Genomic DNA, 25,247 nt, shown 5'->3' with positions numbered 1-25,247 from the left:
ATGCAGAGTAATTATGAGATGAGTATGATGGGTGAGCTATCCTACTTCCTTGGTCTTCAAGTAAGCCAAAAGGAAGATGGTATTTTTATTTTCCAATCAAAGTATGTTAGAGATCTTTTACGAAAGTACAATCTAGAAGACTCGTCACTGGCAAAGACACCCATGGCCACTGCCACAAAGCTTGACCAGGATAAATCTGGTAAGAAAGTTGATATCTCAAGCTATCGAGGTATGATTGGCTCATTACTCTATCTTACTGCAAGTAGACCAGATATTATGTTTGCAACATGTTTGTGTGCTAGGTTCCAAGCTGATCCTAAGGAATCACATCTTATAGCCGTCAAAAGAATCTTTAGATATCTTAAGGGTACACCTGGCTTAGGTATTTGGTACCCTAAGAATACTGATTTTGACTTAACCGGCTATACAGATTCTGATTATGCAGGATGCAGGATTGATAGGAAGAGTACGTCTGGAAGCTGTCAATTTCTAGGACGACGATTTGTTTCCTGGTACAGCAAGATTCAGCACTCCGTGTCTACTTCTACTGCTGAAGCTGAGTATATAGCTGCTGGTAGCTGCTGTGCTCAGATACTCTGGATCAGGAATCAATTAAATGATTATGGTATTGTAGTAAACAAAATTCCTATATTTTGTGATAATACAAGTGCCATAGCCATTTCCAACAATCCGGTTCAACATTCAAGAACCAAGCACATTGATATCAGGTATCATTTTATTCGAGAACATGTCATGAATGGTACAATGGTGTTACATTTTGTACCCACGGCTGAGCAAATCGCTGACATCTTCACTAAACCACTTGATGAATCCACTTTCTCTAAGTTGGTTTGTGAGCTAGGGATGTTAAATATGACATAGTTCTCACTGTATATATTTATTTTTCATATGCTTAATATTTTTTTTTAATTTTTTGTGAATTTTCTGTATAATTATATTTGTGTTATTAGATTTTATATGATAAGCTGTAAATTATTTGATAATATTTTGGTGTAATTATGCATGTTTGTAGATTAGTCTTTAATTTTCTAAATGCTTGCGTACTCCCCTTTATTATTTTCTAAGCATCTAGATAATTATTTTTAATTATTTGTAATTATTTTGTATTTTTTAAAATTAATTAAGTATAAATATTAGAATTTAAGTTAATTCATTTTATTGAATTAGATTTAAGTTCATAAATATTTACATTTAATTAAAGTTGGAATTTACAAAATATTTGTGTAATATATATTATTTTTTTGTTTTTTGTTTTTAATCGAAAAATGTTTTATATTAAAGCAAATCAAAGTCGCGTTAATATATATATATATATATATATATATATATATATATATATATATGTATATATATATGTATATATATGTATATATATATGTATATATATATATGTATATATATATATATTTCTTTCGGTCTTTCGGGCAGTACACACACGAGTCGTACACTAGTATCACACTCGTATAAAACTCTGTCCCAAGACAACCATTATAGTTGTCTTATACATACGTTAACCCGGATCATTACGCCCGTTTACCGCACCGACCCGCAAGACAACCGTTTAGTTTGTCGTCACGAGTCACTTCGTACACACGCGTGTCTTATACACCAACAGCCCCTCAAAGACAATTATTTGTCTTTTTATTTCTTTTAAACCCTTTTGTCAAACCCGTTGTCTTACCAAAACAAAAACCCCCTTCCCTTTTGTCTTGCGCGCTTCTTCCCCTACACACAGCGATTCACAAACCCAGAATCATATAAGCCTAGAATCGCTTGTTCATCTTCTCCGTACAAACTCGCCTGCGATACATACATATATATACACACACGCAGTTACACACACACACACTAGATCGTTCGGTTTTCAAGTTTATCCTAAAACTTGCTGGTAACTATTGTTTTCAAGCATTAAAAACGCTTGCTGGGTTTGTGTTTTTCGCCTTGGTTGTGTCGAAACTTTGCCGGTTTTTGTTCAAGAAATTCGCCCGAACCTTTTGCGTGATCAACTGGAATTGATTGTGTGTTCTTGAACTGAGTTTTGCCGAGTCTTTTGCTTGCTATTTCTGGCTGTTTCGTTTTGGTTTGAGGAACCGAATTGATTCGATTTGAAGATTAGGGTTCTTTATTTGGTTTGGGGTTTGAGTTTTAAACGGTGTTTTGAATGTTTAACAGCATTTGGACTGATTTTCTTCCATCTTTTTGTTATTTAATCCGTCTGGTTTGCCACTGATTTAGTTTCCAGTTAGGGTTCTTGGGGCTTAATCAGGATTTTTGGGGATATTGGTGTTAAGGTGTGTTTGGGGTTTGTAGTTTATTTGGGTATACTAAGGTTGTGTTTGGTAGACAATATTTAGGAGTGTTGGCTGTTATTTGGTTTTTAATCTTAAGGCCTTGTTTGGATTATGGCTTATTTGGAGTTATTTGGACTTAACACCGCGTTTGGTTATTGGTGATTGTTCGACTAAGTTGATTTTGGACCATTCACTAATTAATTATTAATTAATTAATTAATTGTCCGTTAATTATTAGTTGAAATTTTCGAGACATTTGAGAATTATCTTTTTACTTGAAAAATTCTCGCTTAATTCAATTTTTAATTATAAAAATGAATGGTCACTTTGACATTATCGAGACGAACTACTATGGTTTGCTGGATCCCGAGTCATGCTCTCTCCACTTTAGGCCTTGGATACGGTTTCTTAATGAGCAATGCCTGCTTAACACTGCCATTACATCTGCTGCTGATCTACAAGTACAACTTCTCTATGACTTTTATTCCACTGTAGTCAATTCGACTACTTTGGATAATTACAGAAATATAGGACAAATTCGAGGCGGCAAGCATATCTCAATCAATACGGATGATGTGAACAGGATACTTGGATTCCCGAGGAATAATTTTGCTGAGATCCCGACTGATGCTGAACTCAGACAATTCTTTCATACAATCCACTATTAAGGGTAAATCCGTCTGTCTAAGATGTCTAAGGGTAACCTACGAGCTGAGTGGGATGTTTTCTTTGATACAATGGCGAAAGTTTTTGCTCCCACTGACCGAAGAAACTTTGGCAATATATCTTCCCTCCTACAGGTCTTTGGATTCTGTGCTGCACATAATCGTCCTATCAATTTTGCGGAGATTATTCTAAAGGAAATTATCAAGAAGATGGGTCCCTTAGGGAATCGGAATGTGTCGAATGATGCTAAAGTTGAATGCTTTTATCCACGATTCCTGATGTTGTTCTTAAATGACAAGATGTCTATGGAAGACAATATGATCTACATCACTTCCCCAATGGCTCCTAAATCCAAATGTTGTACGAAGCTGATGACCAGACTTGCAAAGAAAAGAAAGAATGATCATGTTCCTTTGGTTGTCACACCATTCATGCTTGATCAATTCAACGCACAACTTCAACCATATCAATTACCAGTGGTACCTTCTCCTCAACCACTGCAACAGCTACAACCTGGAGAACCACTTCCACAATATCCACCTCAACAACATGAACTACAACAACCAGAACCAGAACAAGAAGTGCAACAACAACATGACATTCCACCACTTCTACTGATCCAAGACTACCAATCCTCACACCACTCACCATATCAATCACCTCTACATCACCCTTCACCATCACAGGAAGAAGAAGAACCAAGGCAATACAACTTCTTCCCTGTACAACAATCATCCATTCTCCCACCACAATCTGAACCTACTCCCTCAAATATCCAAACACATGACATCCCTCAAACACAATCAACCTCTAAGCCACTACCAGCTGATTCTGACATCGACATTGAGCTACAGAACTTTCATGACGACTTACAGGTAGCTGAGGTACATTCTAACTTTTCATCTAATTTTACTGTTGATGTATCAGATTATGATTGTGATATTGATCTTGTACGTAAGACTGCCAGCATTGAACCTGAAAACACCCAGGTTCATATCCAAGCTAATGAATTCTTTTCAACCTCTGGTTCTTCGTCAAAGACTTCCACCAACACTACTACACCTGTTGTTAAGAAGGTAGCCCGGAAACAGAGTGGGAGTGCTATGATTCGTGAACCCGCAGCTCTGTTTCATAAGAAGCTAAGGGTGGATGAACCTGAGACAACTGCAGCCGCATCCATTTCCTCCCAAAAGGATTTGGATACTGAAATGGTAAATATACAGTCTCTAGATTCATTCTCTCAACAGGATGCGTTTATTGAAATTTGTCATCCTACCGCGGTACCCTGTAAAGAGTCAAGCACATCACTAGCACTCACGCTAGTAAACACTCAACCTGATCCTTTTGTTACTACACTTAATGAGTGCACATATTTTCAAAACATGTTTAATGAAAACTTTTCTGATCACTCTTTCTTTATTGATCAGGGACTACTTGGCAGCTTGCAAGTACATCTGCCTTCACAGGCATCGGAAGGACAATTTGTTCCTTCACTACCTATAGTTCCATCTCAGGGAACTTTGGTAGCTTATACAGGTACTGGTGACGGTGTGATAAACACGAGTGAAGAAAGGCAAACACCGAGCGAAACACATGCACGTGAAAATAAAGATCATTCTTCGAGTGTTCGTGAGGTGAGTGCACACACCAACACAGATCTGTTACAGGAACAAATGGTTGCCCTAAGAGCTGAATGTGAAAGACTTCTTGCTGAAAATGCTAAGTTGAAGAGTGGAGAGCTAGTCCCTCTATAGAAGCAAGTTGCTGATACTTCCTTTACTTCTCTGCAAAAGAAAATGGACGAACATGTCAAGGGTATTTACTCTCGGATTGACAAGAATCATAAGCTCTGTATGTCAAAACTTCATAGCGTGTAGCAAACATTGGCCCAGGTTGTTGATTTTTTGAAGATTCCTAAGTCTACAGCTCAGTCAACTCCAGAGGATCCCTCATCTAAGGGGGAGAAGGATAAGGAGAAAGATCAGGAGGATAAGGGTGGAGCAAGCAAAGGAAAAGAAAGTTCAAAAGACTCTTCTAAAGCTGCTAAATATGACTAGTCTAAAGGCAAAATGCCCGCATCTGATGACATCTTCTCTAATCAAGATTATGATAACATTCCTGAAGATGTTGATGATGATGATGCATTTGATGCTGCCTACTTTCAAGCTGAAGAAGAAGGTCATTTTGAGGAAAGCTTCTTATTCACCGAATATGAGTCTGTTGACCCTGAGCACTTGGAAAGGGTCAGAAAATTTAAATTTGAATATGAAGCTAGCAAGGCAAAGCTTCGTGAATTGCAAAGGCTGATGGATAAAAAGAAGATTACTAATGAGTTGATAAAGGTGGAGAAACAGAGATTGTGGGATGCCAAGTGCAAAGAGAAAAGAGAAGATATTTCTAGGAAAGTTGGTGAAAGCTGGGACATTGCAAGGCAAATCTTCTCTGGACCTCAAAGGGAACCTTTCGAGGATGGTAAGTTCAAATCTTTCATCTATGACCTCAGAGAGGCTAATCCTAATGAGGATATGTTTATGCGTGCTCTTGCTCTTGAGTTAGAATATATAACTATTGGTGTCAAGAATCTCCTCGATCTTTGGGAGATCATCATTTCTACTCAGAGGAACGGAACATTCAGGGTTTCAATTGGTTTATTCAAGTTATTATCTCTTACTGAAATCTGGGTGATTCGTAACAAGATTCGACGCAGCTCAAATCTGAATGAACTCTTTCGTGATCGACTTATGGAACATGCTGTTCATAATAGTCCACAAGTCGTCAGAAATCCATACTGTGTAAAGTTCATTCACGAGAGCATGTTTGGAACCTTCTACTTGGATTATCAACGTCTTCTTAAATATGACGTCAATCAGATGGTTCTTGTATCAACTATTTTGCGCACCAAGGGATTCGCTTCGAAAGCCAAAGCTGATGCTGATGCTGAGATTGTGGCTTACTGCACAAAGAGAAAGGTACATCACTACTTCAGAAAGATGAAGTATATCAACCCAACTCAGCCATCAGTCTTTATCGAAGACCCTGTGGATACAGAAGTTCAGTTCTAGTTGTCCTTGGCTGAACGAAAGAAGCGTGGTGAATCCACCATATCTGAAGAGCCTACTCAGAATGAGCCGTCTACTCCTATTATTTATGTGTCAGATATAGAAGAAGGTGAAGTCACTCGCTCTAAGTGAAATAGATTGACTAGGATATTTGTAAGATATGTTCATAGAACATCCTTTTGTAATCTATCATTATTCTGGTCCATGTTTAATTTAATACCAGAAACTTTTGCTATTTACATTCGTATGTTTAATCCTTTGTCTTATCTGTTAGTTAAGTTATCCTCTAGGAAATTTGCCTATTATGTTAACAAACAAATAGGGGGAGATTGAAAAGCATATGTTTAGCCTATTTGTATTTAAAGAGGTACAACTCAACTCAGATAAGAAAGCTCAGTAAATAGCAAGTCACCGGAATCCGTACGAAGAACGTCAAATGATTTATCGGAATTTTATGTCAGAAAAATTCCAAGATGCTGCTGCAGTCCACTGAGAGAAGTTCATTAATATGTTCAAGCCTCAGTGCACAAATAATCGTTTGTGGCACGTCCAGGAGTTCAGAAGGTATGAAGTTTCTATACTTTATTTATTCAGATGATTCCAATTTATGAAGAAGAAATTACAAGACGAAGACTCGACGAACAAGCCACAGCTTAATTGTTTTAATGACGAAGAATATTTTATTCAGCTAGATACAGATGAACCATACAGTACATTTGTATGTCAGCTACAAGGATTAAATATTCTACGTCAAACAAAGGTGGTAGTTCAATTGATTGACAATTCAAGATGAAGATATTAAAGTTTCAAAGAAGACAGAAGCTCTGTTAAAGAAGGAAAGTGATTAAATATTAAATAGATTATATATATTCACTTCTAATACAATTATATTAGTAGTATATTTTATTTAGTAAATTGATTCACTCTTGAATCAATTTATTTAATGAATATACTCAACTAATTTAATTAAGTGGATTATATTCTATTTATTATTTACTAAACAAATCACTTTAAAGCTTTCTACATCTAGTTAGACAAAGAAATGCTTTGTCTAGCTCCTTTAAAGACACTCCAAGACATTGAAAAGCTTTGTCCTACCTTGTTATTAAAGCACATGGTCAAGACAACTCTTTTCTTTGCAAAGACAAGCTAGCACACACCATGTACAAGACAACCATGTCTTTCCACATGCTTTCACATGCCATAATCGAGTGGTACCAATCAAGGAAGATTCCTTGTCCTTTTGATTGATTATATGTTGTCATGATTGGTGACAACTAGCCATGTCTTGCTTTTTGTGGTCTTTCCCTTCTTTACTGTTGTCTTACCCTTACTTGTTTTGTCATGGCAAAGCTAATAATTTGTCATACCTTGTTTATGCTTTGTCATGTCTTGCCTTTAGTTGTCTTACTTTTAGTTGTCTTAGTAGTTCAATTGCTTTTGCCTATAAATATGACCACCATTCTTCATTTGAAAGTGTTCACTCACTTTGACAAACACAAGCACTTGTAAAAGCATTCAAGTTTTGCTAAAACTTGCTATTGTTACATCCACAGTTTTACTGTGCTTTGTTACCGGTTGTTTTAATCACTAATCTAGAATATACCATGTCGAATTTATTCTACGAACATTAGTGGACATTAAAACTGAACAAATTTAATTATATAACGACTTCAAACATTGTTATATTAATTAATTAAAATCTGATTAAAAATTATATTCCAATCAGATTTACTTCCGTGATTATTTTGTGACGATTGTATTCAACCCACATTCTACAATCGCTTCCGGACCTAACAATAGGCCTGTCTTTTGGCCCAGGTACCGATCGACCAAATTTCATATTTTAGTTAAAAAGAATAATTGGTTATATAGATAGGCTCGTAGTTAAAAAGAATAACTGATTATATAGATAAGCCCGTATTATGGCCCAAGTACCGACCGACCAAACTTTTAATGTTTCGGCTTTAATAGTATGGTATAGATACGTGAGTCTATCAGGGTTTCCAATTAACCAATTAGAAAAATAAATTATTTTTAGACCAATCAAAAATCATTCATAAATTTTAGATCAATAATGTTTCTTCTCCTATATTCCATCTATTAAATTTTAACTATGATACCAGTTAACCAATATAAAAAAGGATTTATATTAGGACCAATCCAAAACAACTCCTAACTTTTAGACCAATAATAACTTTTACCCAACTTTACTTCTATTAAATTTTAACTAGGATCTCCAGTTAACCAATTAGAAAAAAGAAGTCACTCCTAAATTCTAGAATAATAATATTTTCTCCAACTTTCTTCCTATTAAATTTTAATTAGGGTCCTTGCTTAACCTATCAGAAAAAAATATTATTTTAGAAACAAATCAGAACCACTCCTAAATTTTAGACCAATAAGATTTTTTCTTCAACTTTCATTCTATTAAATTTTAATCAAAATACTATTCATATTAATTTTTAAGTTAATTATAAATTAACCAATACAATTTTCGGAGCATTAAGTGGCAAATTCTTCTTTCCTTCAAAACTGTTGAAAAAAGTTCTAGTTATATCCCAGGAAAAAGTCCCGAACATAATAATTTAAAATCAAGATTCACAATAATCAACAAAAACTAACACTACAAATCAATCATACTGTACAAAAAACCCTACAAAAATTAAATAACAAGAACAAATTGAACATTTTAATAATACTTATTTTAATAAATTAATGAATTTTTTGTTTTTGATTTTCTGCTAACATAGAATTGTTAGGTCCTGAAATGATTGTAGAAGGGGGGGTTGAATACAATCGTCAATAAAAAATCGCGGCGGAATAATCTGATTTGAGTTTAACTTGTTAATCAGATTTTAATTAACTAATATAACAATGTTTTAAGTTGTTATATAATTAATATGGTTCGTTTTAATGTCCACTAAAGTTCGCAGAATAAATTCGACAAGATGTATTCCAACTTAGTGATTTAAACAACCGAGTGATCAAAGCACAGAAAACTGTGGATATAACAATAACAAGTTACAAACAACTTGAAAGCTTTTACAATGCTTGAACAACTTTACAAATGAAGAAGTGAAGCCATATTTATAGGCAAATCACTTGGAACTAGGTATGACATTGATAAGAATGACTTTCTAGCTTAGGAATGACATTACAAAGCAAAGACATGCCAAAAACAAAGAAGGAATGACATATTTGGAGAATGTCATACTGCCAGGCGCAGTATGACAGTTTTCTTTGGCCTTCAAGGTTCGTTTGGCATGACTTGTTCAAACAAAGCCATTCGGTAGCAGTTGGTATGACATTTTAAGTCATATAGGCACAAGTCATACACACACACGGGAAAGCTTAAAAGAAGGACACGGTATGACATTTTTATGTCATACCAGAAATGTCTTGACAAAGGAAACGGTATGACATTCTATGTCATGCCAAGGAAAGTCATTAAACAAGACACGGTATGACTTTTTCTGATAAAGTCATACCGACTGTTTAAGTCAGTGAAGATAGCGCGGTATGACATTCTTTAAGAATGTCATGCTGAGTTATATAAAGCCTAAAACACTTGTAAATAATTGAATAAATATTCAATAATTACTGACTTAAATATATTAATTATATAAATTCATAAATTAAATTAATTTGAAGGTGAATCAATTTAATAAATAAATTATACAACTAATCTAATTATTTTGATAAGTGAAATAATTAAAGAAATACTTATTAAATTATTTTCCTTCAGCAGCAGGGACTTCTGACTTTGTTGAACGTTGTAGATCTTTGTCTTGAATGAACGGCCACTTGTAGTTGATGCAGAACACTTAATCTGAGTAGCTGATACAAAAATGTATTGTCTGGTTCATTTGTATCTAGCTGAATCAAATATTCTTTATCAAATAAACATTTGAGACGTGGCTTGTTCGTCGAGTCTTTGTCTTCGTAGTTCTTCTTCATAAGTAAAAATAGTATGGAATCTTCTGAATAAATAAAGTATTAAAACTTTATACCTTCTGAACTTCTGGACGTGCTACAAAAGATTATTTGTACGCTGAGGCTTGAACATATTAATGAACTTCTTCCAGTGGTGTGCAGCAGCATCCTGAAATTCTTCAGACATATAATTTCAATAAATCACTTGACGTTCTTCGTACGGATTCCTTCAACAGTACTTGCTATTTACCTTGCTTTCTTATCAGAGTTGAGTTGGTACCTCTTTAATTACAAATAGGCTAAACATATGCCTTTCAATCTCCCCCTATTTGTTTGTTAACATAACATGCAAATTATCGAGAGGATAACTCAACTAACTGATAAGACAAAGGAAAAAACATGAATTTGTAAATAGCAAAAGTTTCTGGTATTAAATTAAACATTGACCAAAATTCAAAAGATTACATTAGATTACAAAAGGATGTTCTTACTGAACATATATTACAAATCCCTAAATGAATCTAAAGATCAACTTCTCCTTCTTCAGTATCAGAACTATGAAGTATAGGAGTTGATGGTTCCTGTCTGGTTGGCATTTCTGATGTAGTGGTTTCACCATGCTTCTTACGTTCTCTTGCCAGATCCAGCTGGTGTAGCACTTCAATTTCCACAGGGTCTTCACGGAAGTCTGATGGCTGAGATTTTGTAACATTTTTCATCCTTCGAAAGTATTGAGAAATATTCCTTCGGGTGCAGTATTCTAAGATCACATCATCAGCATCAGACTTGGCTTTAGAAGCGAAGCCCTGTGTTCTTAGAAGAGTGGAGGCAAGAGCCAGACGCTTGGCTGGATACTTTGGCAAGGCTTCTTCATTTAGATATACAGTGCGGAAGATCTCCTTGTGAACGAACTTCACACAGTATGGATTCTTGATAACCTGAGGACTGTTGAAGACAGCACATTCCAGCATTTTGTCGCGAAGGAGTTCATTCAAGTTGGAGCAGTGCTTGACCTTGTTGCGAAGTACCCAGAGCTCAGATACAGAGAATTATTTGAGAAATTCAACAGATAGTCTGAATGAACCATTTCTCTGTGTATAGACAATTAGCTCTCATTCCTCTAGCAATCCCTTAACTGCCACAGTTAAGTATTCAAGTTCCAAAGCAAGGGCATGCATAAAGACATCCTCGTCAGGGTTTACCTCTCGGATATCGTAGATCAGAGATAAGAACTTTTTGTCATTGAAAGATTCCCTTTGAGGTCCATTAAAGATCCTCCTTGCAATGTCCCAGCTTTTTCTTTCCTTCCTCTTAATATCAAGATTCTTCTGCTTGCACGCGGCATCATAGATTTTCTATTTCTCGATCTTGATTTGCTCTTCTGTGATCAACTTGTCCTCTAGAAGTTTCTGATAATCACGAAGCTTACGCTTCCTAGCTTCATTCTCAGCTTTGAACTTTCGGACATTCTCCTCATGTTCCAGATCAACAGGTTCTTCATCCTGAAACAAATAACTCTCATCAAATTTACCTTCTTCTTTTTCTGCTTGACGATAAGTAGCATCGAAGACGTCATCATCATCCATATCATTTGGATAGTCATCATAACTATCAGAGTTGAAGACATTGTCGGACTGATGTAACGGTTCTTTGCCTTTAGACTTTTGATATTCCATGTCAGGGGCAGATCCAGAAGTGGGATTTCCCTTGTTGCTTTGATTTGAGCTATTGCCTTTGTCATCCCCGTTGCCTTTGTCTCATCTATTCTCCCCCTTAGTTGAAGGATCCTCTCTGGAGGTTTGATAAATGACTTTGAATTCCTGAGGAGTTGATCCAGTTTGCTGTCGATATCATCGAATTTGGCCATATAGAGTTGATGGTTTGATCTCATCTCGACAGCTAACTCATGTACTTCTTCTTTAAGCTCATCCCTAGAAGAATTGGATGGCCTTTCATCTGTTTTCTTTTCTAGGGTCACCAACTGTGCACCCTTCAGTTTCTCATTCTCAATAATCATTCTGGCAAGCTCAACTCTTAGCTTTGCCATTTGTTCCTCGAACAGAGCAGGGTCAGTGTGTGCACTCACCTCACGTACACTCAAAGCTGTTTCACTAGCCTCACGTGCATGTGTATCTCTCGGTGTTTGCCTTTCATCACTCATTTCATTCACTCTTTCCGCTGTACCTGTATAAACTACCAATGTCCCTGAGATGGGAGCAAAGGTAGTGGAGGAACAAATCGTCCTCCGGACGCCTGTGAGGGCAGATTAACTTGCACGCTGCCAAGTTCCGCCTGATCAGAAAAGAAAGAGTGATCAGAAAAGTTTTCATACATTAAACATTGATTTTGAAAATCTGTGCACTCAGTAAACATAGTAACCCGTGAATCTGTTTGGTCTTGCACTAGCGTGAGTGCTAGCGCAGTGCTTGACTCTGTACAGGGCACCGTGGCAGGATGGTCAATTTCAATAGCATCATTCTGTAGAGAGAATGAGTCCAGAGACTGTTTTAATGCCTGTTCTAAATCTTAACCTTGTTGGGAAGGTAAAGATGAGGCTGCAGTTGTCTCCACGGCTTCCACCCTTTGCTTCTTAGAGGGAGATAGAGCTGCTGGTTGACCTAGTAAACTACTCGTACTCCGTTTCTTGGCAACTTTACGAGCCGGTTGCATAGTAGTGTTATGAACCTGTGTGTTGTCAGGTTCATTGCTGGCATGCTGGTAAACAAAATCAAGGTCACAAACATAATCCGACGTATCAACATTAAAATTAGATGAGAAGTTAGAAAGTACCTGAGCTACCTGTTGATCCTTGTGAAAGGACTGCAGCTCATGGTTGATGGGAGAGTCGGAATGAAGTGGTTGTGAGGTTGATTGTGTTTGTGGTATGATTTGGGAGTGTGTTTGGTGTGCTAGTGGTTCAGATGAAGACGGTTGATTCTTGAAGAAATCATATTCCAGTGTTTCATCTTCAAATGAAAAGTCAGGTTGTTGCTGGTGAAGAGGGGAGTGATATGATGATTGGTTTGATGATTGGTGCGGTGATTGTTCTTCTTGAGATTGTTGAGGTGATTGTTGTTGTTGAGGTTGTTGAATCTGCAGGGGTTGAGGTTGTTGCGGCTGTTGTTGTTGCTGAGGTTGAGGAGGAGGAACCACTTGAAGCTGATAAGGCTGGAGAGGAGTGTTGAACATTTGCAGGATATGAGGAGTGGTGATAAGAGGAACAGTTGCAAACTTGTTCTTATTGTCCAACTGAGTCATCAACTTAGTGCAGGAACGAGGAACTGGTGCCATTGGAGAGTTGATGTAGTGGTTCTTCTCAGCATCAGTCATTTTATCATTCAGAAACAACATGATAAACCTTGGATAAAAGCACGCAACCTTCGCATTGTGCTGGACTGATCTGCTCCTTAGTGGTCCCAACTTGGTAAGAATAGCTTGAAGTATACGTTTACCAAAGTTGACCGGGCGATTATGAGCAATACAGAACCCAATCTTCTGAAGCAAAGATGATATTACATTGAAGTTCTTGCGAGTGGTAGGAGCAAACACTTTAGCCAAAGCATCGAAGAAAAGCTCCCACTCCGGCTTCAGATTGCCTTTCAACATCCTAGGCAAATTGATTTCTCCCTGATACAGAATAGTCTGAAAGAATTGGGTGATTTCATCTTCAGTGGGGATTTCAGCAAAATTCTCCCTTGGAAACCCAAGTATCCTATTCACATCATCAGTGTTGATATGAATGGTACGTCCTCCATGTATATCTCCAGAAACCCGATGATTATCCAACAATTTAGTATTCAGGGCTGTCGAGTAGAAGTCCTGAATTGGTTGTATTTGAAGTTCTGCTGGAGCTGTAATAGCAGTGCTGACGAGCGACTGGCTATTCAGAAACCGTACCCATGATCTAAAACGAGCCAAACTGGCCTCGGGATCAAAGAAACCATTCAAATTCGTCTCCTCAATTACGAAACGACCAGCCATTTTTAGAATTAAAAATTGAATGAAGTGAGAATTTTTCAAATAAAATATTAATTCTCAAATTTCTCACAAATTTCAATTAATAATTAAATATCAATTAATAATTCGAATTAAAGGGTTAAATTCGAATTAAAATGTTAGGCTGAATAAACTCACTATATTATTATATATAGTGAACACAATCAAAACAAAACACACGAATAAGAGAATAAATTAACTAAACTCTTATTCACACAAAACACAGTAGCTTACAAATACTCTCTTCGTGATTTATAACTTATCACTAAGAGCTGCTGGGTTACAAGAATAATATGCTCGATTTTTCAACTCCTCTAGAGTAAACCCTAAGCTGTGTTTATATACACAGTTACATGATATCTACTGATTGATATATAATTATCTGCTTCCTAAAATAATCTAATCAGTAGCTATCCTTCTGTTGTCATGATCTGCACAATCTTCCTTGATTTTTATCTTCCTTGTTTATCCAGATCTTCTCCTCGAAATCAGCCGCCTGCAAACTCTGATCATCGCTAAACTCTGATCCAGCTGGCAGTCGTTAATCTCTGACTCTTGGTTAAACTCTGATCTTCATTTCTGCACACTAAACAAGTTAGATACCTGTGACATCATCAAATATGTAACAATCTCCCCCAACTTGTACATTAGACAGAATGAACAAGTTACTATATATACTGATGATGTCAAAAATGACTAAGGACAAATGCATGAAATAATTAATTCACAGAACTAATTACAACTTACAGAACCATCAATTACTATTTATCCAATCAGCCTATATCCAAAGCTTTCCTTGACAAATTGGTTAATCAGATCTTCTTCAATTTGCTTCAGAGCTTGTATCATCTGGGCTTTAACAATACTGAGCTCTTCAGTGTCTTCCCCAGTTTGGTATATAGCTGATCTCAAAGCATTTGCCTTGCTTCTTCTAATTGCTTCCCCCAGTTGGATTACCCTTCGTCTATCTGCATCATTATTGCACCCCAAGATTCTGGTATTAGCTATAGTCTCCATAACAGAGCTATTTTTCTGCATTTCAATCTCAGAACCATCATCTTGAGATATCTTGGGAATGTACTCTTCATCAGGACTTATTCCATAGAATCTTCTCTTTTCAATAATAGTCCTTTTCATCAGATCAGACCATCTCTGGGTTGCTTCATTCTTTATCTCAAGCATATAGTGAATATGCTCAAGTTCCCTTAGAGATTTCAGCAATAAATCAGCTTCTGAAATTCTGTATACTCTGCTAGTGTTGAGAAAGATTTCTATCTTCTTTTTGTCTCCTGTACCATCATGAGTATCCATCAGAATTTGTACTGATTCTATTTTGTCAAGATCATTCTGTGTAACAACTTCTCCAACTTTATCAGTCAGAGGATATGGATCTCTGAAGGTGGTTGATGAGCTGGTTTCCAACTTTTCTTTCCAATGACCCAATCCAGTTGTGTCATATGCTTCTTTTCCTCTGGTTCCATGAAGTCTGATTCTGGTCAACATTGAACTTTCTTTGTACAGACTGGTTCCAAGGCTTCCAAAGAGGCTTTTCTTCTTGTTCTAATCTTGAGATTTATCAGAAATTGTCTTCAGCCATGAAGCTTTAACTTCTCCAACTTTATCAGTCAGAGGATATGGATCTCTGAAGGTGGTTGATGAGCTGGTTTCCAACTTTTCTTTCCAATGACCCAATCCAGTTGTGTCATATGCTTCTTTTCCTCTGGTTCCATGAAGTCTGATTCTGGTCAACATTGAACTTTCTTTGTACAGACTGGTTCCAAGGCTTCCAAAGAGGCTTTTCTTCTTGTTCTAATCTTGAGATTTATCAGAAATTGTCTTCAGCCATGAAGCTTTAGTCTCTACAGGCTCTGACCTATCAGATTTTTCTTTTACTTCTTGAACCTGAACTTGAGCAATGTCAGAGGTTAAGTTTAGGTCAGAGGCTGATTTGACCACTGTTTCTGAAATCTTCCTTTTCCTGGCCAGTCCAACTTCTTCTTCTTCTTCTTTTTCAACTATACCAGACACATCAGAGATTATATTTGTGGCTTTGCTTAGCTGTACCAGTCTTTGAGAAGGAGCTTCTGATGCAATCTTCACAATTGACTTCATCTTTGATACAGGAACACCATCAACATGTTTCTTCCCTTTATCCTTGGACTCAATCTCAGACTTTGCTTGAGCTCTGGTTCTGGGTCTGTTGATATCAGAATAATTAATTTCTCCAATCACAATCCCCTTTTCTTTTGGTCTTGTTTGAATCTTTGAGGAATCAGAGATTGGTTTCTCCTTATCAGACTTTAGCTTGCTGATCTTCATCTTCTCAGCTGCTAATATCTCTTCTTCTTGTCTGATAGCTTCAATGTCTACTCCTGGATTCTCTTTTTCAAAAATTTTCCTTGCAACAGCTTCATCTATAGCTTGAAGAGATGGAGATTTGTAGAACAAGGTTGTTTCTCTTCCTATGAATTTCAGAGTTTGACAAAATTTCTGAGATTCTGGATCTCCAGCTTCAATTAATCTATCTGATTCAGAAATTTGATTTTCTCCTTGCTGTTCAATTTCTGGCATCACAGGCTCAATTACAGACAGTTTTCTTGAGATAGACTTTGATTCTCTGACTGCTTCAGTCAAACTTTGAGCTAGAGAACTTATAACCATTTCCAGAGATTTCTTTGTTTCTCTGAGTCCTTCAGAGTTTCCAGCCTTATCACTCCTTTGATTATTGTCATATTTTTCTCTATCTTTGATTATTATGATCTGCTTCCCAGAAATTTCATCTCCAACTCCCTTTCCATCTTTATCATCATCTGGCTTCTGTTTTTCCAGTGGCTGGTCAGATGAGCATTTGTCCTGTGACACTTTCTCCCCCTTTTTGACATCAGCAGAGGTGAGAAACTGAACCAGCTGAGCTACAGAGGAGCTCAATTCTGCCAGAGTAGACTGCATGGACCTCTGAGTAGCGTCTAAATTTGAAAGTCTGGTTTCCATAGAAGGAGGTGTAGCTCTGCACATACCCTGATGATATTGCATCTGACATACCTTTATTCTGGCAGAGGGTTGTGGAGGCTCAGAGACAGTATTCTTGACTAGAGAAGGAGAATCTTTAACTGGAGAAGAATCAGAGATAGGAACTGGATCAGAGATAGGAACTGGTGCTGGATCAGATGTTGTTGCTTGAAGAGATGTTAGAAGTGTTGCTGGAACAGATGTAACCTCTGTAGCATCATCATCATCATCATCATTAACAAAGATGCTGAGTGTATGAGAAGCCAGAGCTTCTGTGGCTGCATCAGAATTTGCAGAACAAGAGATCTCCTGAACAGGAGCTGCAACATGTTCTTCAACTTGAATCAGAGAATATTGATTCATCTGCAAAAGAGTCTCTGTTGGAACTTCAGCTGTAAACAGAGATTCCTGATTAAGAATTTGAGTTGGTTCCAGAAGATCATCTGATTGAGCTTGTAATTCAGGTGTTTTCTCTGACATTGGGATGTCAGCTGCATGTGAGGGTTCGTCCAGAGGAACTGCAGAGAGAGGCTCAACACACATTGGATCAGAAGATGGAACTATGGCAAGAGGAGTAACTACTGATTCAACTGGAGGATCCACAGTCAAATCAGTAACTGAAGTAGGTTTGACCTTCTTCCTGGAATGTTTAACTGGTTTAGGTGATGGAGGATGTGCTGTATCTTCATCATCAGAATCTGATATTGGTTGAAGAAACCTCCTCTTCCTTTTGGGTTGAGGAGATGGTGAAGGTTGAGGAGAAGTCTTAGATGATCTAAGAGTCCTCTTAGGAGAGGAAAGGTCAAATTTTACAATTGGCCCTTGTTGGGAAGGACCAGAGGTTGGTGCATCATGTGTCTGAGTAGTGGAGGGTTGAGGTTGATTCTTATCAGAAAATAAGGAATTGTATTTATCTGGCAGTGCCAGCTTCAACTTGTCCTGGACCGTCACAGGAATTGCAAAAACAGGTGGATGTGTCTTTTTGGGGGTCCTTTTTAAATATATCAGTAAATGCTCTCTTGGTAATTTTAAAAGGAGGCTCAACATCATCTTCAGGCAAAGGAGCATTGGGGAAACAATAAGAGAATATAAGCTGACAAAATCTAGCATAGTAAACTATATTTTGATTCTCCTGTCTCCTATCACCAATAAATCTCAAAATAGAGGGTGCAATATCAAACTTGAGATTATGGATCAGAGAATACCCAATTTGCTGGCTGAGAATGGGAATGGCATCGAAGTTGCTGCACTTATTCCCGAAAGCTCTGGTGATGCAATCATAGAAGAAGTTCCATTCTTTGCAGAGATTTGGGTGTTTGAGGTCCCCCATGTGATCAGTGCTTCAAGAGTAACCAAAGAAATTCATCATATCTCTCAAAGTCTGAGTAGATACAGAAGCATTGTATTTGCTGAGCTCTAGAAGATGAAGAGCTTTTCGAATGGTCTCAGGAATACGAAGTACTCCTGACCCTCATACTGACAAGTGAGGGATGGGAATCCATGTTCACCACCATCATTGTATTTTGCCGATCTCCAGAAAGTGAGAACTTGAGCTTTTGAGATAGACTCTGGTTGGGTCAGAGCATACATAAGCTCACTATGAGCCAGAAAGTCTTGAATGAGATGAAACTCGCTGGGAGCTTCATTATTATCCAAGATTCCCGCATAGTTGTTGGTGACAAAGCGAGCACCATCGAAATCAAAAGCTTTGGTCGACATTTTACTGCAAAAGAGTGAAAGAGGAAGGTTGTATGTAAACTTTTTGATGAAATGTCTAAGAGAGAGTAGAGAAGAAATAGATTTTAACAACAGTAAAAGAGGCGTGTAAAAAGTGAAAAAGAAAATCTTTTTAATCAGTATATATATGCATGCACGCGATTGCTGAGAAAAATATGGTAGTGGGACACGTGGCAGTCCCTCAACGGTAAAAAAATTGGTAGATGAGCAGTGATAATTACTGTAGCATGTGAACGTGTGTAAAACTGCTATTTCCGATGAAACACAATAATCACCCGTGTTTTTCTCCACTAAAGAAGACAAACAAATTTTGTACCGTTAAAAAATTTTTCTGATTTTTACTGAGACAAAAATTCATTTAATAAATAAATTCCGAAGTCAGTTAGAGATTGACCAAAACCAGAATTTAAGTAAATATCAGAATTTACGACAAACTCAGAATATGCACACAAAATTTGTCTGATGAGAGATGACAAATTAAGAGTCTTAAAATAAGACAAATATTTATCCTCGGAGTTTACAAATATATATTTGAATTTAACTAGAAATTACTCAAAGGCTATAAATTTGTTAATCACAGACGCGGAGTGTAAAGTGTGTGAAATCACGAATCTAAGTTTGTCACAAAGATTGACAAAATTCTCAAGATTTTTAGAAAGAACCAGTTTGTCAAAAAATTATTTAAACACTTTGTAGGTAGCAGAGTCTACTATGGTATGGATCAGAGTTTACATAAGCCTCTCTTTATTGAATCACAGATAATCTTTAGAATGGAAACTTCTCAGGGTAAGTGAGTTATAACCATCATCAGATCAATTTCTTCTTGCTCAGAGTATTTCTCTAGTAATCAGAGAATGTGAAAGGCCCCCAAGAAAAATATTGCTTTTCTGATGCATTTTGCTTAATACCAGCAATGCACTTGGGTCGTTCCTAGCACAAAATATCTGAGATCTCAAAGGAGTACCTGAGTAGATTTTTGTTATTTTCTTTGAATTTCTTTTCTTTCCTGAATAGAGAAAACATATGTTCGACTAATCCAGACTTAAGATTTAATGACTCTGTGCTCATAAAGGGAATAAAGAAAATTCTACACTGATTGTATATCTAAGATCTAAGAAGTAAGGCAGTCTAGGTGTCAGAGTAAGATCATGAAAGTGTTAAATAAATTTCCACATCCGTAACTGTACAAATATGAGACTATAGAGTTACTTATGACTCAATTCAGAAATTTGCAACAAATACTTCACAGGAATGTCACTCAGCAGAGAAAAATTCATGCAATCAGAGTTTGTCAAGTCAGAGTATAATCATCAGAGTTTATCATATCAGAACATAATCATCAGAGTTTAAGTCAGAGAATAACATAAGAAGTTATAAATCATGCTCGTGACAAATAATGAGAACATATATGTTTTTAGATAGCTAAGCAGAGTTTAGAGAGGACCAGAGATCATCCTTAGTTCATTTACAAGTCTTGTAAATGTTGCTTCAGCCAAAGGTTTGGTGAAGATATCCGCCAACTGCTGATCTGTAGGGACAAAATGTAGTTCCACTGTCCCTTCCATCACATGTTCTCTGATGAAATGTGATAACGCCAAATCCCGTTCTGGTGCTTCCTCCGTCGTGTACTGGTGTCTTGCGGTGTAGCTGCTGGACGGGTGTCTGCAAAACAACACCGGAGGGGGGTTTGAGCCCCGCGGCGCCTCCGGCGTGAGAATGAGTACAGGCGTCGGAAAATAGATAGACGGGAAATGAGCTATCTATGTGTGGTGGGTGAAGGTGTATGGCTGCTGTGTATGATGGCTTAGAGTGTGTGAGAAATATGAGAGTGTGGAGAAGAAGATCCTTAAGCCTCTCATCCTTGGTCTATTTATAGGCCAAGGATTAGGGTTTAAGGATGTGTACCTTGGATCCTGCTGTCCATCTGTAGGGCTTGGATGCTTAACACCTGTCCAGGCGTCAGCTAAGGAATAGTATTTTGCAGTGTTATGAGGTTTGTCTTCATAGTGTCAGTAGCTGGCATTGGGTATTGTCCTTGTCATGTCAGACTGCAACTTGTTCAGGTGTCGGCTTGGACTCTTGTGTCCCGGTCCGGGGGAAGGATGGATAGGTTGCGTCTGGGTCCGGGATCATCTCCGGGGTCCGAGATCATCTCCAAGGTCCGGGATCGTCTCCTGGTTCTGAGATCATCTCCTGGGTCCGGGACCATATCCGGGTCATATCGTGCTCGGGTCCGGATTAAGCCAATCCAGAGTCCGGGTTAAGCCAATCCTTTTCATGTTAGAATGTGGCTTGTTCAGGTGTCGGCTTGGACTCTTGTGTCCCGGTCCGGGAGAAGAGTGGATAGGTTGTGTTTGGGTCCGGGACCATCTCCTGGGTCCGGGATCGTCTCCTGGGTCCGGGATCATCTCCGGGTCATATCGTGTTCGGGTCCGGATTAAGCCAATCCAGGGTCCAGATTAAGCCAATCCGGGTTATACCCTATCATTTGCCCCCCACTCCCTTATACAGATTTTCTGTGTGAGGGAGTTGAGTGTATTGTCCGGTGCGGGCTGATTGCGGAGAAGGTGGAGTTTTTCATTTGCCCCCCTGTCCGGGCTAACCTGGACAAGGTGGAATTTTTGCTTTTGCGCCTCTATCCCGGTTAATCCGGTATTAGGCGAAGAATCCTGCTTTTGCTCCTCTGCCCGGGTTGACCCGGACTAGGTGTGAAATCTTGCTCACCTATCCAGGTGGATCCAGACATGGTGTGAAATTTTGCTTTTGCCCCCCCTGTCCGGACCGATCTGGACGAAGTGGTGGGATTCTGCTTTTTGCCCCCCGTCTGGGTTGATCAGGGTAGGATGTGAGATTTTGCTTTTTGTCCCTCGGCCTGGGTTGATCCGGACAAGAGGTGAGTCTGGTTAGATTGCTCGGCATGAGTCCGGACGGGATTGCTCCACATGTGTCCGGACGGGATTGCTTGACATGAGTCCGGGTGATTGCTTTTTTTTTTTTTTTTTTTTTTTTTTTTTTGCCTTAGAAAAATTTTTCCAAGTAAGATAGCTCATGATTGAACCGGGGTACTCGGGTTCTCAAAATTGAACCGGGGTAGCTTTTGCTTTTTGCCTTGGAAAATTTTTCCAAGTAAGAGATAGATCATGATTGAACCCGGGTAGCTTTTTGTTTGTTTGCCTTGGAAAATAATTTTTCCAAGTAAGAGATATGTCATAACTGGACCGGGGTAGCTTTTTGTTTGTTTGCCTTAGAAAATAATTTTTCCAAGTAAGATAGCTCATGATTGAACCGGGGTACTCGGGTTCTCAAAATTGAACCGGGGTAGTTTTTGATTTTTGTCTTGGAAAATTTTTCCAAGTAAGAGATAGATCATGATTGAACCCGGGTAGCTTTTTGTTTGTTTGCCTTGGAAAATAATTTTTCCAAGTAAGATAGCTCATGATTGAACCGGAGTACTCGGGTTCTCAAAATTGAACCGGGGTAGTTTTTGATTTTTGCCTTGGAAAATTTTTCCAAGTAAGAGATAGATCATGATTGAACCCGGGTAGCTTTTTGTTTGTTTGCCTTGGAAAATAATTTTTCCAAGTAAGAGATAGATCATGATTGAACCCGGGTAGCTTTTGCTTGTTTGCCTTAGAAAAATTTTTCCAAGTAAGATGGCTCATGATTGAACCGGGGTACTCGGGTTCTCAAAATTGAACCGGGGTAGCTTTTGATTTTTGCCTTGGAAAATTTTTCCAAGTAAGAGATAGATCATGATTGAACCCGGGTAGCTTTTTGTTTGTTTGCCTTGGAAAATAATTTTTCCAAGTAAGAGATAGATCATGATTGAACCCGGGTAGCTTTTTGTTTGTTTGCCTTGGAAAATAATTTTTCCAAGTAAGAGATAGTTCATGATTGAACCCGGGTAGCTTTTTGTTTGTTTGCCTTAGAAAAATTTTTCCAAGTAAGATAGCTCATGATTGAACCGGGGTACTCGGGTTCTCAAAATTGAACCGGGGTAGTTTTTGATTTTTACCTTGGAAAATTTTTCCAAGTAAGAGATAGATCATGATTGAACCCGGGTAGCTTTTTGTTTGTTTGCCTTGGAAAATAATTTTTCCAAGTAAGAGATAGATCATGATTGAACCCGGGTAGCTTTTTGTTTGTTTGCCTTGGAAAATAATTTTTCCAAGTAAGAGATAGATCATGATTGAACCCGGGTAGCTTTTGCTTGTTTGCCTTAGAAAAATTTTTCCAAATAAGATAGCTCATGATTGAACCGGGGTACCGGGGTACTCAAAATTGAACCGGGGTAGCTTTTGCTTTTTTTCCTTAGAAAATTTTTCTAAGTAAGAGATAGGTCATAACTGGACCGGGGTAGCTTTTGCTTGTTTGTCTTTTTTTTTTTTCCAAGTATGATTGCTTGGTCCGGACTCATTATTGAATCAGGGCTAGTATGATTGCGTAGTCCGGACTCATCTAAGTCAGGACTAGTATGGTTGCTTAGAAAAACTTCTTGCTGATTGCTTCTTGAAGACATCTCATATAAGCCGAGAGTGCCTCATTATCATACTCCCGTACCCGGAGTCCCTTCTAACTTTCTTCTACAGCTCATGGATCATGTCCCATAGATTGGTCTGATACTCGTTATTCTCATGGTCTTAGATCAGCTCTTGGGTTGGCTCATTCCTAGATCGTTTGGAGCGGGACTTGCTAATGAGCCTTTCTTCTTATAACTGGATCCTTCTTTGAATTTTTTGCTCTAGCTTTTCTTCTCTTCTCTCCGGATGTGTTCTTTTTTTTTGGCCAGGATCTTTCGCCTTGTGGCATCACTTTCTCTCTGCTTCTTTTTCCTTACTTTGTCACCAATCCGGTCAAAGACGGAACCCCGGGATTGGCGGGAATTTTCAAAGTCTTCAGAATCAGGAATCAACCTGGGTCCTTTGAGGTTCTCGGTTCGTTGTTCCTGGTATAACCGGATTGCTTCGGCCAACTCTATGTTGGTTAGATATGTAACATGGTCTGCGGTCACCGGGACATCGATGCACTTTAACTGGTTCATTTCAATTGTGACCCGGGCATCGTCTAGGTTGATCCGGGTCTCTTCTGGATTGATCCCGGTCAAGAGTGGTTTAGAGATGAGATCCTGATGTGGATTGTCCTGGTCCACCGGGTTGAACTGCTCGGATCGGGTTGATTGAGTTTGGGTTTTTCCACCCCTTGTCATGATTATAGTGAACAACTCAAACAAGAACTACCCAGGGAGTATGCTTGCTTTTTGGTGAAAGTGTATGTGTGCAGTATAGACAGTAGTGGAATGATAGAAATAGTGTAAGCAGATAGTCAACTTACTACTTCAAGAAATGCTAGAAATAGTTAAATGACAAAGGTGTAAGGGACTACAGGACAAGGTGTCTTGATGTACTACAGACAAATTTAGGGTTCTTCTAGACAGGGTTTGCTAACATGCACACAACAAAGAGAATCATGGCTGAGAGGGTTTTGAAAGATTTGAGTGCGTTTTGAAGCTTACATGGTTGAATCGGGACTCTCTTTTCGGGAGTTTGCTGATGAAGATGAGTCCAGTGGCACCGTGACCACAGGACGGAGAATACAACCTTCCCCTCCTTCTAGCGCCAAATGATAACGCCAAATCCCGTTCTGGTGCTTCCTCCGTCGTGTACTGGTGTCTTGCGGTGTAGCTGCTGGACGGGTGTCTGCAAAACAACACCGGAGGGGGGTTTGAGCCCCGCGGCGCCTCCGGCGTGAGAATGAGTACAGGCGTCGGAAAATAGATAGACGGGAAATGAGCTATCTATGTGTGGTGGGTGAAGGTGTATGGCTGCTGTGTATGATGGCTTAGAGTGTGTGAGAAATATGAGAGTGTGGAGAAGAAGATCCTTAAGCCTCTCATCCTTGGTCTATTTATAGGCCAAGGATTAGGGTTTAAGGATGTGTACCTTGGATCCTGCTGTCCATCTGTAGGGCTTGGATGCTTAACACCTGTCCAGGCGTCAGCTAAGGAATAGTATTTTGGAGTGTTATGAGGTTTGTCTTCATAGTGTCAGTAGCTGGCATTGGGTATTGTCCTTGTCATGTCAGATTGCAACTTGTTCAGGTGTCGGCTTGGACTCTTGTGTCCCGGTCCGGGGGAAGGATGGATAGGTTGCGTCTGGGTCCGGGATCATCTCCGGGGTCCGAGATCATCTCCAAGGTCTGGGATCGTCTCCTGGTTCTGAGATCATCTCCTGGGTCCGGGACCATATCCGGGTCATATCGTGCTCGGGTCCGGATTAAGCCAATCCAGAGTCCGGGTTAAGCCAATCCTTTTCATGTTAGAATGTGGCTTGTTCAGGTGTCGGCTTGGACTCTTGTGTCCCGGTCCGGGAGAAGAGTGGATAGGTTGTGTTTGGGTCCGGGACCATCTCCTGGGTCCGGGATCGTCTCCTGGGTCCGGGATCATCTCCGGGTCATATCGTGTTCGGGTCCGGATTAAGCCAATCCAGGGTCCAGATTAAGCCAATCCGGGTTATACCCTATCAAAATGATATCT

Source organism: Daucus carota, chromosome 4 (assembly GCF_001625215.2).
Source record: "Daucus carota subsp. sativus chromosome 4, DH1 v3.0, whole genome shotgun sequence".
Classification (NCBI taxonomy): domain Eukaryota; kingdom Viridiplantae; phylum Streptophyta; class Magnoliopsida; order Apiales; family Apiaceae; genus Daucus; species Daucus carota.
Note: the sequence above shows the minus strand (reverse complement) of the source record.